Source organism: Neoarius graeffei, chromosome 1, assembly GCF_027579695.1.
Source record: "Neoarius graeffei isolate fNeoGra1 chromosome 1, fNeoGra1.pri, whole genome shotgun sequence".
Classification (NCBI taxonomy): Eukaryota; Metazoa; Chordata; class Actinopteri; order Siluriformes; family Ariidae; genus Neoarius; species Neoarius graeffei.
In genome coordinates this window covers 30,410,753-30,425,824 of record NC_083569.1, presented here as the reverse complement: position 1 = coordinate 30,425,824, position 15,072 = coordinate 30,410,753, and the positions used below count along the sequence as shown (strand labels likewise).

The 15,072-nt window shown below is 43.9% G+C and overlaps 1 long non-coding RNA gene and 1 other non-coding gene across 2 annotated transcripts; one reads left to right on the top strand and one right to left on the bottom strand.

Moving 5' to 3' along the window:
* Positions 1-135: 135 nt before the first annotated feature.
* LOC132896523 (U5 spliceosomal RNA) lies at positions 136-252 on the bottom strand. Its single transcript, XR_009656074.1, has one exon. It is a non-coding gene; the product is annotated as a U5 spliceosomal RNA (small nuclear RNA).
* A 13,611-nt stretch (positions 253-13,863) lies between these two features.
* LOC132887200 (uncharacterized) lies at positions 13,864-14,618 on the top strand. Its single transcript, XR_009654788.1, has 3 exons — positions 13,864-13,916; positions 14,024-14,187; positions 14,368-14,618. It is a non-coding gene; the product is annotated as an uncharacterized LOC132887200 (long non-coding RNA).
* The last annotated feature ends 454 nt before the right edge of the window (positions 14,619-15,072 follow it).

The following is a 15,072-nucleotide window of genomic DNA, read 5'->3' as shown; positions in this document are numbered from 1 at the left end:
TTTAAATATACCACTTCCAAATATTAAAATCCAGAAAGGTAAACACGGACTCCGCCACCAACAGCTGGATCATTTTGAAGAGACACATCGGCTTGTGGGGTGTGTGAGAGAGGCGAGTGCTTCAACGCAAAAAGATCAATAGTTCTAACATTTGTTGACCAAAAATGTTCAGCTCCATCAGAGCAAAGCCTCCACAGAAATCTTTAGTAAAAGGCAAAAGATTTATGCGTCAATGAAGAGAAACCTGATCTACACTTAACACTGGATCAGTTTAGTGACACTGGATTGGAGGTGCAGAAAGCTGGTAGAGGGTAAGGTGGCCTGGGCCAATCTCTTACACCTTTACAGCTTTGCTAGCGATTGCACACAGGCAGAGAAATGTCTGACCAACAAACTTTTTTGAAAGAAAGAAAGATAGATAGATAGATAGATAGATAGATAGATAAGCAAGTGGGGTGTGGGGGTGTTGAATTTTGAAAAGGAACAGTTGAGTGCTGTGTGATCTGTCCAATATCATGGATGTAGGCCTATAAATTAAATATGAAAACATCAGCTGGAGTTTGGTTATTGACAGGAACGCTGTTGACCCCAGCAGTAAGTGCTTTCCATACCACATTTTCCTGCCTTCCTGTGATGCTACTATTCAGGCTGCCAAATAGAAATAATTTATTCCATTGGATTTGTGATGTTAAAGCTTCTATTCTGAGGGCAGATAAGTTTCTCTTCTTGACCATATTACACCTCTCCATGTCGTAAAGTCAAGGAGCAACGCCTCTAAACCGATAATATTTAGGATTGTGATATTTAAATGACAATGGTTTTCACCCACAACATTTATCAATGCCCAGTCATTCTTATGCTGTGATTGGCAAGATACAGACGTTTCATGAATCACACGTGAACCCTGTCATACGGTGATTTCTACACTTTGATCTGCTCTGGTTTCTACGTTAGATTGATAAATGAGGGTTATTGTGTCATCCTCGTTAGTATAGTGGACAGTATCTTTGCCTGTCATGCAGAAGACAGGGGTTCAATTTCCTGACGGGGAGACTTTAAAAGTGTATTAACTTGGGCAGCAGGGGGATGTAGTGGTTCACACTGTTGCCTCACAGCAAGAAGGTTCTGGGTTTGAGCCCAGCGGCTGGTGGGGGCCTTTCTGTGTGGAGTTTGCATGTTCTCCCTGTGTCAGCTCTGGTTAACCCCATGGTTCAAAGACATGTAGTTGGGTTAACATGGGGTGGCTTTGGGCTGAAGTGCCCTTGAGCATATGTATATGAATGATTCACCACATTTTGTGTCAATTAAATCTTATAAATAGTAACAGATCTAGATAAATCCAGTGACTGTAGACCAAACTTTAATATGCCTAAAGTCAATGTTAATGTCAATTATGACTATTATAAATTGCCAATGGTAGACCCTCTGATGATGTTCTTCTAATAATATTCTATTTCTAAGTCTAAGTTAGTAAAAATCAGACAAAAAAAGTCAGACAAGTTCGTTAGAATCTAACATCTGGTCTGGTGATCTAACCTTGTCAGATATAGGGTCGTCCAAATTTCGCTCCATTCATATGCGCGTTTGATCTGCGCGCGCATGCCTCCGGCATTCACTCCAATCCCCCCATTACGCCGATCAGTGTACTGACCGGGGAATCAGCATATACCATGGGGTACACACTTGAGTCGACCCATACAATGTCAGACACACGAAAAGCAGAAAGTCAACTATTAATTTTTGTCAACATAAACGTATCAAGTTATCTATTTTTTTAACTAATCATGTGTAGTAAGGGCGGGCGGGAGATTTTTATGTTGTCAGCGGGAGGTCGGGAGGATTTTCTAAATGTTCCCTGAAGCGGGAGATCTCCTGCCCACGGCGGGAGAGTTGGAGCCTCTGTATATACCGTAGATTGAGGCACTGCCTAAAAGCAGAACTCCCATCTGTTTCTGGGTTGTAGAATTTTCTTATATCATAGCCAGCCTCTTTTGTTTTATTTCTTTACCGTTATAGTTACATTACTATTTCCTTATGTTGTTCAAAACAGACACAGAAAGAGAATCGCTCTAGCCTGATGAGTAGAGTCAGGGCACTGATTTTATTTACAAATTCGATTTCACCATTGCTGAGATCTCATCTCATCTCATTATCTCTAGCCGCTTTATCCTGTTCTACAGGGTCGCAGGAGCCTATCCCAGCTGACTATGGGCGAAAGGCGGGGTACACCCTGGACAAGTCACCAGGTCATCACAGGGCTGATACATAGACACAGACAACCATTCACACTTACATTCACACCTACAGTCAATTTAGTTAACCAGTTAACCTAACCTGCATGTCTTTGGACTGTGGGGGAAACCGGAGCAAACCCACGCAGACAACATGCAAAATCCACACACAAAGGCCCTCACCAGCCACGGGGCTCAAACCCAGGACCTTCTTGCTGTGAGGTGACAGCGCTAACCACTACACCACCGTGCGCATTGCTGAGATAAGAATACAAAAAAAAAAAACATCTTGGAAAAATAATATCATTTTGAAAACAAAATATAATACAATGAATACCCTGCCTGGTACAAAAACCCAGGATCAAGTCCTAGTGGGATTAGAACCTCCTGGGAACGGACTCCTCGTCCGAATGCAGCGCATGTAGCTCTGGGGATTCAAGCTTTGAATTTGAAAAGACAACTGAGGTTTCGTTAAAAAAAGTGCAATTGAGGAAATATTTAAAACACTCAACATCATCTTTATCAACATACTAATATTAAGAAATTGTGTTATGAAAGACCATTAAAGAGTTTTCTAGAGTTTGTTCGTAAAAGATGAGCATATTTTTCAGGTCCTTATTACACGGTTATCAAAATGAATAATGCACGTAATAGCTGCGCTCCTGCACCCAAAAGCGAGTGGAGCCCCATAGGCATAGAGTGTGGGTACATAAAGAAACCCATCAAGTTGTTTTCCGATGGTTACGGTCCTGTGTGTGCCTGCCACCATACCAATGTTAGTAATTACCAGTCATACACACCGCCGAGTAGCCCTTCCATCCATTATCTGTAGCCACTTATCCTGTTCTACAGGGTCACAGGCAAGCTGGAGCCTATCCCAGCTGACTATGGGTGAGAGGCGGGGTACACCCTGGACAAGTCACCAGGTCATTGCAGGGCTCACACATAGACACAAACAACCATTCACACCTATGGTCAATTTAGAGCCACCAATTAACCTAACCTGCATGCCTTTGGACTGTGGGGGAAACCAGAGCACCCAAAGGAAACCCAGGCAGACACGAGGAGAGCATGCAAACTCCACACAGAAAGGCCCGTGTCGGCCGCTGGGCTCAAAGCCAGGACCTTGTTGCTGTGAGGTGACAGTACTAACCACTACACCACCGTGCCACCCCCGCCTAGTAGCCAGTGTCAGTAATTACCAGTCATACACACTGCCTAGGCGGCACGGTGGTGTAGTGGTTAGCGCTGTCGCGTCACAGCAAGAAGATCCGGGTTCGAGCCCCGTGGCCGGCGAGGGCCTTTCTGTGTGGAGTTTGCATGTTCTCTCTGTTTCTGCTGGGTGCTCTGGTTTCCCCCAAAGACATGCAGGTTAGGTTAACTGGTGACTCTAAAGTGAGTGTGAATGGTTGTCTGTGTCTATGTGTCAGCCCTGTGATGACCTGGTGACTTGTCCAGGGTGTACCCTGCCTTTTGCCAGTAGTCAGCTGGGATAGGCTCCAGCTTGCCTGCGACCCTGTAGAACAGGATAAAGTGGCAAGAGATGATGAGATGAGATGACACACCGCCTAGTGGCCAGCGTCAGTAATTACCAGTCATACACACCGCCTAGTGGCCAGTGTTATCGCATAGCATTGACCCATCCCACGTGACGTCACGACAAATGCGGCTGCCATTTTGGACATGAACTACCAGTAGTCTACCACAGCCAACAACGAGGAACAACGGCGAAGCATCGAAAGGAATATAGCCATCAAAGAAAGTTTTTACTTTCAGCAAGACTTCCATCATGCCATTATATTGTTGTGCACCTGGATGTAGTAACCATCAACACACAAGGCAAGATTTATCATTTTATCGGATCCCGACAGATGCTGACCGACGGAGAAGATGGATGGTCTCTAAAATATTGGCAAAATGATGTTTATTGACATAGCAATCGTGTGTAACGGGAAGCATTTGCATATCCGAAGTGTTGTGTTTACATCAAAGATAAAATAAACCGATATGACAACGACTGCTGCTGCCAGGTTGGGGACACAAACTAGTAGAAAGGAAGTGTGCCAACAGTGCCAACACACTTCCTTTGTGGTTGATTCTGCTTTAAGGTAAGATGCATTTAATTATTCATCTGCTGTGGGTTTGGAATCGGTAGCCTGACCGATTCGTTCATGTTTGTGGTGCCATTTGTTTGTTGATGCGTGTTGAAATGGAAGCTTGGTTGTTGACATGATTTCCAGTGATGCTTTGGTGCTGCTGTGGATCAGATGTGTTGAGTAGCCTGACTGTTTTTTTTTTCTTGCGTGTGGTATCATTGTTGACGCGAGGTTGTTTTTTGAATATGCCAATGCGGACACGATTTCCCCTGATGAGTTATGACTTCAGACGCGATCCGTGTGTGGAGGTGTGGAGTCCGCGTGATATGTGCGTAAGATAGGCTTCTCATATGTTTGGAGATCCGCGCTCTGAGACAAGCGAAAGCGCAAGCACCCCCCCCCCCCCCCCCAAGGGAAAAAAAGGGACCCCCCGAAAATATCGGCATAGTTCGAACACTGGGTTGGAGAAGTAATGGCAAATAGTGAGTGCACAAACCATAGAAGGTAAACTGTACACAGCGCCAGTGCAGTGTGATGGTGTGTCTACTTTTAGATTGTGTTAGCTTATCAATGAACACACTCATCACTCGACGAGTTTCACGTCTTTACGACGGATACTTAAATGTGTGTTAGGTATTATTGTTGCAGTCTAAGCAGTCATTGTAGCAGCTAGATGAGCAAGAACCGAAAGGGTCTGTGCCATAAACCGTTATTTCTTCATGTCCAAAATGGCGGTCGCGTTTACGAAGGTCACGTGAGTGGGAAGGGTCAATAGTGTCGTCAGACACATCAAGCAACATGTGAACTGGTGCCTTTTGCTATTTTGGATTTTTGAAAAAAGTATTTTTCAAATTTTTACATAAAAAATTGATTTTGACTTAGTTTCTCAGAGCAATGTTTGTTTCTGGACCATATATCTAAAACTATTCATGATCCAGATTTGAAACTTGGTATGCATGTTAACAAGGTGATGTTACATGTTCCTAACATTTTTTTTAACGCTTCACCCTTACCCCCAACTGCTCCTTGGGTGCTGTAGCATAGCTGGCCACTGCTGTGGGTATGTTTGTGTTCTCAATGCTCACTTGTGTGTGTTCACTGCTTCAGATGGGTTAAATGCACAGGAGAAATTTCACTGTGTGCTTCAGTCTGTGCTTGAGTGTACGTGTAACAAATAAAGGCTTCTTCTTCTTCTTAAATCTACTCGGCTTGGTAACACATGTTCAGTACTGACGCAGATACTAGTAAACAATCCTGTTGTCATCGCAGTGTGATTCTTGCCGTCTACAAAGATCTTGTTTCTCCGTGAATAAAAACAAAAGCATGTCACATGAAATGATCAGTGATCAGGTTTATTTTACACCCAAATGCTTGACACTCGGCATCTTTAGGGTTGTTAACAACAATTTAGAAGCAATGTGGCCACGAGCTCCACTAGCCTCGCTAAATCATGTTTAGAGCGCTGTTTGGAGTGAAACCATCTGACTGCCATCTTACCACTCACATTGTGGCGCAGCATGGTCATTCAGACTACTGGAAGCTACACAAAACGTTTTCTGTATTTTTAGGCTCTGAATGAGATTCTCTCACAACATGATCAAAATGTGCGCTGTTCAATTAATACTGTATCTTCAGCTACTATTAACACATATCCATCTTCCATCAAATACTGCCTGGAAACACAATAAACTCTCTCAACAACCTCTCTCTTCTCCTTTCGGCATTTCATCCACGTGTGCTATAGCCAAAACAGCTGGAGCATCTGTATCTACTGTTGTACAAAAAGCAGCTCCTCCTTCTTCAAATACTGCATCAGGCACAAACACAAACAGCCTTTACACCCTCTCCTTCAGCTACAGCATCGGGGTTTTAGTAAAAAATAACAGTAATTGCAGTAACTGATTCCGCAGTGCCAAATACATTACTGTTTCTGAAATGTGATCAGGAAGTTTTACAGGGGCACAGCAGATATATATTGGGGCACATGCTCCAGTAAAATGGGTCTGGCGATGCTGATGGACAACTCATAAATTCAAGCAACAAGCTAAATGCAAGCTTGACACTTACTGTGCAGTGAGCTCTTTGGGATGGCGCTTCTGACTTTTGTTTCCAGACCGTAGGAACTGCTCCGTGTACCAGACATCGCTCAAATCCTTCTATATGAATCTGCATGACAAATTTATCTTTTTCAAAATGTATGGAGCAGACACCAAACCATCCTGTTGGCTTGAAGTTACCTCTCTTCGTCAGTACAAATCAAACCCATTCGTTTCACAAGTGTCCTGCTGACTTTGGGCTACAATGGATCAAAATTCTGCTTTTTTAATCGGCTACACTTGAACAGCCTTGAAGGACACACCCCTGAGGAGGCATGCTTTGGTTTTAGTTTTGTTGCAGAATAAAAAAAAATTGTTAAAAACGTGTTACACTTTGCAAAGCAGACGAAGCCAGAAATGCCATGAACTTTCAAGTGTTTCGCATATGACGTCACTTCATTGAATGAACAGTAACTTACCAGGAACGCGTTCGTGTAATGGCGGATTCAAAGAGCCAAACTTTACCAACTAAACAGAACATGTTCCCGGTCTCATATTAAAATGCAATTTAGACAGTAAACTATTTAACATGTCTAGTTTTATAAGGTATAATTTAGAAGGTATAATAAGAAATGTGAGAAATTTTAATTTTTAGCTCACCTGGACCAAAGGTCTGGTGGGCCAATGCCATGGGCTGCAGGTCAGTGTAAAGAGGTAGGGTTGGTTTCCTGCAGCAGAACTTGAAAACTGTGACAAATAATATCTTGAAAGTTGGTATAGAGGGTAGGGGATATAGATGACTCTGTCTTCTTGTTTGTTTATTGTGGCTGAATTATGTATATATATTATATGTGTTCTTTATGTGTGTCTCTTGCAGGTCTGTTTAATATATTTTTGAGCCCAAATCTGATTGGATGTACTGTATCTATTTTACACTAAAATCTGGTAAAGGATGATCTAAGCACTTTCAGAGACTTGTGTAAAATAAAACCACAGCGGCCTCCACACAAGGAGGTTGGGTTTGATTACACACAGCTGCAAAGGAAACAGTAACAAAGAGACGGGACAACCAACACTGCATGAAAATCCACAGCAGTGAAGAAACCACATTACCTGACTTAAATGTAAATTATTTAGAGTTATGCAGACATGTTATATCTACCTCCATTCATGCAGTATTTCAGTATCTACAGAGAATTAATGACGTATCATGGCCCTGTAAAATGTCTTTAGGAGGCAGTTAGTCACACCACCATATTGGGGCAGGGTTTTTACGTTACTCAGAGCATATTTACTGTTGATATCAGGTGACATGTCAAACAACATACATGATTTCAACAATATTTACAGGGTCATAATAGACATTAATTAGAACAAACACCAGATATATTTTTTTTGGTTATATATTGGGAAATGAAACAAGCTGCTGATACTAAAAGCTTTCAGGTGAGTAACAGCACAATCATAAACCAAAACATTAAATAAAAAGAAAATGTCTGCACTTTTTCCTGACCTAATCTGAAACAGAGAAAACACCGCTATGCCCCACTGAATGGCAAACACCATGAGGAATTTCAGACATTCACAGTGAGTATCTGATATATACAACATACAGAAATGTGATATCTGTATTCCAGCTGTTAGAAATTACACAAGCTGCCAAAGTGTTACACTCTGACAATTCAAATAACCAAATTTTACAATCATGGTGAGCAGAAAACCATCTCAAAATGCACAACACATCGAACATTAAGTTGGATGAGCTACAACAGCAGAAGACCACATCAAGTTCCAGTCCTGTCAGCCAAGAACCGGAATCTGAGGATACAATGGCGATAGACTCACTGAAACTGGACAGCTGAAGATTTAGAGAAAGACGAGGAGAATTTTTTCCCCAGTAATCTTCAACTGTATAATCACCAGCGGCAGCTTGTGGACTAGCAGGACTAAGCCCTCCTGTCTTTCAAAAAAAAAAAAAAAATCAGTATAATATTTCATTTTTTGGCTTCAACATTGTCTTATTTTGGTTAGGACATTGGACTTGAGTTGAGGCCTCCATTGCTTAGACATTGCCTGTTGGAATTTTGATTTTGTCCAATCACAGCCCGCCTTTTCGGGCTAGGGTCTCGCGCCGCTGGATTTTGGTACAGTAGGCCGGGCTGTACGAACCTGTGGCGAAACTTTCCTCCCACGTTTTTCGGGGGCCGAACCGCAGGGGCGTGGCCTACCGTCTCGCACCTAAAACGTGGTCAAATTGTAACAAATGTGGTATCAGTAGATAGCCCTAAGTGAGACGAAACGGGGGATACTTGTCTGACGTCTGTACGACCTTCCTGTCTGGAACAGCGGCCCAAAACGCACTCGGCCAAAGGCCTCATAAAAATAGTTGAAAATATTCACAAAAAAATCGGGAAAAGGTGCTATTGACTTGGAATCAAGTCTACCCCCCCCCCCCCCAAATCGAGGGTGCTGAGCGCGCCTGACTTGGAGCCGAGTCTCTAGCACCTTCACGTCCAGAGCAGCGGCCCGAAAAGCACTCGGCAAAAGGCCTCATAAAAATAGTTGAAAATATTCACAAAAAAATCAGGAAAAGGTGCTATTGACTCGGAATCAAGTCTGCCCCCCGTAAATCGAGGGCGCTGAGCGCGCCTGACTTGGAACCGAGTCTCTAGCACCTTCCTGTCCCGAGATACGCCCAAAGGTGAAAGGTCAGAAAAAAAGTGTAAAAATATTCGTGAAAAATTACCCGAATGTCCCCGCGGCTTCAAAATCGTCGCACACCCTAACTTGGGGTCCCCGATTGTGGCTGAGGTGTCCGCGAAGCCGTAGGACCTTTAGTTTCAGAGTTATTCAAAAACAAACCCTAACCCATTCATTTCAATGGAAGGCCCCGCCTTTTCAGGCTAGGGTCTCGCGCCGCTGGATTTTGGTACAGTAGGCCGGGCTGTACGAACCTGTGGCAAAACTTTCCTCCCACGTTTTTCGGGGGCCGAACCACAGGGGCGTGGCCTACCGTCTCGCACCTAAAACGCGGTCAAATCGTAACAAATGTGGTATCAGTAGATAGCCCTTAGCAAGACGAAATGGGGGATACTTGTCTGACATCTGTACGACCTTCCTGTCCGGAACAGCGCCCCAAAACGCACTCGGCCAAAGGCCTTATAAAAATAGTTGAAAATATTCACAAAAAAATCAGGAAAAGGCGCTATTGACTCGGAATCAAGTCTACCCCCCCTAAATCAAGGGCGCTGAGCGCGCCTGACTTGGAACCGAGTCTCTAGCACCTTCCTGTCCCGAGATACGCCCAAAGGTGAAAGGTCAGAAAAAAAGTGTAAAAATATTCGTGAAAAATTACCTGAATGTCCCCGCGGCTTCAAAATCGTCGCACACCCTAATTTGGGGTCCCCGATCGTGGCTGAGGCATCCGCGAAGCCGTAGGACCTTTAGTTTCAGAGTTATTCAAAAACAAACCCTAACCCATTCATTTCAATGGAAGGCCGGTAGTGAAAATTTCCCCAAGTCCCACTTGCCAAAAAACTTCCCAGCGGAAGGTGTTAGGAGCACGTTTCAGCCCATTTGGAGTCTATCGGTACCTATTTTGGAGACATGATTTTTTAAAAATGTTTTTGAAAGGTTAGGCCTCGTTCCGGGTATAGGATACTGTCAATAGGCCTAATTCCGGAATTGAAGTCCAATGTCCTAACCTGGTCCAAACTCAATTTTGACGTGCTGGGACGTGCCCTCGGACCCTAAGCCATGCCCCCAAGGTTTTTTGGGAAACCGGACAACTTTATCAGGAAAAAGGCCCATAACTCGGTCCACGAAAGACACCCGAGAAAACTTTTACCATAGGGCCGGACAGACCCGGCTCCTCTACCAAAACCCAAAGGCGCGAAACCTAGGCCCAAAAAAATTGACCGTTTTTGGAGGGAAAATGAAATTCCAACCTGTAAGTCTAAGCAATGAGTTAGGTTAGGATTCGTTCCGGAAATGAAGTCTATTTCCCTAACCCGATATTTGGCTGTTGGAACTCCTTCACTTCAGAGCGAGCCCTTTTGCAGGCTGAAAGTTGTATGTGTACAAAAAAGGATGCGTGGGGCTCAGGGTAACCATATTTAACGGATTTTTGAAAAAAAAAAAATTGGCCTCGTTGCCAGCCCCTACGGATGGGTCAAAGGCCTAATACCCTTACTCGACACCGTGGGCCTAAAATCATCCAAAAATTTTTTTTTCCACTCCCAGGGCTTATATGGGATGCTGAAACACAATATCCCATCAGAAATGACTTTTCTGACTTTCTTAGGCTACGTTTACATTACGTCGAATCAGCGGATCATCCTTAAAACGATTCGCGTTTACACTAAAACCGTTAGCCGTGCACAGAGCAACGCCAATACGCGGATACGCTCGGCTCTGCAGGCATCATGCGCTCCAAATCACTCTGCCCTGAACAGCGAGTGCCCTCTGGAGGGTGCGCACTCTGGCCCTGTGCAGCTCACACAGCGCGCGAGTGAAGTGCACAAGCCACGATTCGGGACTGAGCCGCTGTGTGTGAGATCCCAGAGCATATCACTTACTACTTGCAAGTGGAAGGATGGCAAGCCTAAAGACAATCATAACTACACAATGGGCAGTATTTGCATCAGTATTTGCAGTATTTTCATACTTTTATACTCTTTAATGAAAGGTGATACAAGGCGGAAGTCCGCGCCGTTTTTCAGCAGTCGCGTCACATGACCAACGCCAGCGAATCAGGAAGGTGGATGTCACAGTGACGTTGTCCAATGACGACGCCAGCTAGAGCTCAGCACAAGCGTATCCGCGTATCTGCGTATTCGCAATGTTTACACAGCACCGGAGCTGACACGATCTGGATTGAATACGTGGACGCTGGCGTATTCCCGTTTCCAGGCGATTCCAGGCAGTTTAATGTAAACGGACAGTGCATCCGTGAAGCAAACGAGACAGATACGGTCTAGTGTAAACGTAGCCTTAGAAGAAGCTCTCTGCTGCTACTGCCCATCCCCCACACACTTCTTTGAAGAAGCTCTCTGCTGCTACTGCCCATCCCCCACACACTTCTTTCACAAACAAAGGAGAAGTAAGTCAAACACAGGGTCTCTTATGTAGACAATATTTTTGGACTGTTTAGTCAGTTAGGAGATTAATCTTGAAGTAAGGAACATAATCTATTGTGTACACATTTTTCTTGAATGGAATATCTGTTGGACTTCAAGACTAGGGAATCGTATGTTATCACATGTGTAACTACTTTTTATTTATATTTTAGCATGCCGCTGTGTCCATTATGCGATGTGGACCACAAATACCTCCGCCAACACCTCAGGAAAGGCCATCATGTGGTAAACAATGATGAGCTGGACCTATTAATGTTGTACACGAGTGGGCGGTGAGTTTTTTTTTTTTTTAACAATATTGTATCAACTCAATGTCTGATATAATAGCATTTGATGTTTTTATATGTTTTTATGAGTTTAAGTTTTTTAAGTTATATTTCTCTTTATTTACTTCAGAGGAGTGAAGGGAAGACTCTATTGTATGGAGTGCCAGGTAAAATATGTCCGGCTGGACAAACATTTCCTCCAGTCACACAAGAACTGGACGGTGAGCTTTTTGCACAGATATTTGCACACACATAAGAAACATGACATTGAGACATTGAGCTTTTTAAAAATATAATTGTACACAAAAGAATTCTGACAAGATGAGACAACAATTCTGTTTAAATCACTACACACTTATTACCATTCTTTATTAGGCTGAACAACGGAAGGACATGTACAACCAGGGGATACAAAAAAAAGCACTTGATGGCCTCAGGGCTCTGAGGTTGACTTTCCCGGTTCTTCCAATGGTCAGCCAGCTGGACATCACAGAAGAAGATCTCAGGGAGGCGCCAGCTGACCCAATCCCGCCCGCCTCCCCTGATGCCCCCGCCGGTCCTGCCGCCTCCCCCGATGCCCCCGCCGGTCCTGCTGCCTCCTGTGATGCCCCCGCCGGTCCTGCTGCCTCCCGTGATGCCCCTGCCGGTCCTGCTGCCACCTCCTCTGCTGCACCGGCACCCGCAAAAGGACGCTCCATCCTCTCATGCCCCGGGTGTCGGGCAAGGGAAGAGGCAATCCGGCGCCTCCGCCATAACAACATTCTGCTTCGGGCCAAAATCAAGCTCCTTATGGGGAAAAAAGAAAAAAAGAGGGTGAAGTTTCAGAAGAGGAGGGAAGCTGCCACTGAAGATGACAGTGGAGAGCCTGGATATGGTTTGTATATTTTTTAAATGCTTTTTTCCCCACAGCTCTCCAAAGATTCATTTCCTTGCTAAATGGAGGCAGCTGTGACCTAATGGTTAGGGAGGTGGAGTTAAGATCAGAGAGTTGCAGGTTCAAACCCCACCCCTACTTCTCCCTACACCTCGATCCATGGCTGAAGTGCCCTTGAGCAAGACACCCAACCCCACATTGCTCCAGGGACTGTAACAAGATTGGTTCCAAGTCACCTATCCCCGCAATAGGGTCGGTTCCACAAATCAAGTCTATTGGCCTAACCCTAACTGTAAATCGCATTGGAAAAAACTGTCAGCAAAGGGTAATGTAATTTATTGTTAACTTCCTGCTGCATTTTTGTAGAAATACTCCTCTCAAAATATAAGGGACGCATCACCACCGAGAATGCCACATGCAAAGAGCAGAGCAACACGCAGCAGCGCGTGCAGTCGGTGCGCCAGTTCCTTATTAACAGTGCGGTGGGCGACGTGCCACATGCTGACCTGTTATATCTGCGCGACCACAGCAGGATCCGGGAGTAAGTACTGTTTTGTTAAATGTGCAGTAAACAGTATTTCATTGCCCTGTATTTATACTGAGCAATCACAAGGTTGAATCTATTCTGATAAAAAAAGTGTAATGTCAATGTAATGAATGTTGTGATGATCACTTATGTGGTCATGTGTGTCAAAGAAGTTGTCATTTGTGTCAAATCCCCAAAAATTGTCTTTTTTAACTTTTTTAGAGCTGTGAGAACATGGGTTGCATCCGGCCTGAAGCCCACCACGGTCAAAAAGAAAATTATTGATACCAAGGATTTTCTTAAGTGGGTGGGAAGGGCGTGGCCGGGGGGTGTCCGGCTCTCACAGAGATCCATAGAGGGTCTCAAAGATGAGCTCTCTAGAGAGCTACGAAATCTGAGGGGCAGCGTGACGTCGCACGTGGTGTCTGTCAGGCGCAACAAATCCGGTAAGGTCATTACTGTGTCAGGGCCCAATCTGTAGACTGCAAACATAGATTAATTTCATTTAATATTTAATAGATATATTTCCCATATAGTCCTATTCATGTGTGCACTGTACCGTGAAGCTTTTGAAATCTCAATATACTTTTGAAATGATGATAAAGGTTGTGTATTTGTATTCTATTCTATTCTATTCTATTCTATTCTATTCTGTCCTATTCTATTCTGCATTCCAGAAAATGTCCTCCCCTTGGCTGTACACTGCAGCTTCATTAAAAAGGCCAACAAGCTCCTGCCCCAATTTTTCAGTAAGTCTATACATACATTTACATATCCAAAATTATAAGGGTGTTAATGACTTACAATTGTTTATGCATATATTTTTTCCTGTAATATTTTATTTACGTTTTCTTAGAGAAAGCTGTGACAACCAAAAAAAGGCCCCAAATTCAGAGATTTCTTGCCCTGCTGGCGGGGCTGATAATTAGTGAGACTGGCCACAGGATCACAGTGTTGAAAAACATGAGGGGGACTGATGTCCTAGAGGCTCGGGAAGCGGGGCAGTGCCACGTGATATACGTATGTTTTCATCTCCATTCATGTGTTTAGTAAAGCTCTTTCATATATTTTAAAAACAATATATTTCATATATTGGACATATGGGGCAGCCGTGGCTTAACCGCCCCTTTGGATAAGTGTAATGTAATGTAATGTAATGTAATGTAATATGTCTGTTTTACTCATCGTGTCCTCATACAGGTGAAGGAGCACAAGACACGCCGCACATTTGGCGATGCCAGGGTGCCTGTGCACGCCAATGTCTACCGCATGATGAAGACCTGGATGAAAAGGAGGGAGGACCTGCAGGGCTGGGGAGGCCCCTTCTTTTTTTCCAGTAGTGCTGGGGGGAGGGCGCCACTCCTCTTGGAGGATTTTAAGAGAACCTGGCTGGACCTGGGCTTCCCCGCACCCCCACCAACGTTTAACGCTCTAAGGAGCTCATTGGCCACTCATGCGAGTACAAGAACGGTCCCTGTCACAGTATGTATGTATGTATGTATGAAAGTATGTTTGTATTATATATATGTATAAGAGTTCAATATCAAATTTAATTGTTCAGGTCTCCAAAACACGTACCAATACACTCCAAATGGCCTGAAACATGCTCCTAACAACTTTCCCCAGGAGGATTTAGGGCTGTGGGAGAACAAGCCCGAAGTGTCCCCATGACCTTCTGTTCCATACTGTTCTATTAAAAGTGTGTTTTGAAATGTTTGATGTTATTGTATTTCTTTAAAGTTTTTTTGGCTTATTAAAGATATGGAAGTGCATTAAAGTTATTGAATTGCAATAAAATGTTTTTTGGTGTCCAGGTTCCAGATATCAAGTCACAACCCTATTTTGTTCCATATATCAAGTCTCAATTCCCGATATCAAGTCTGAATTCCAGATATCAAGTCTCAA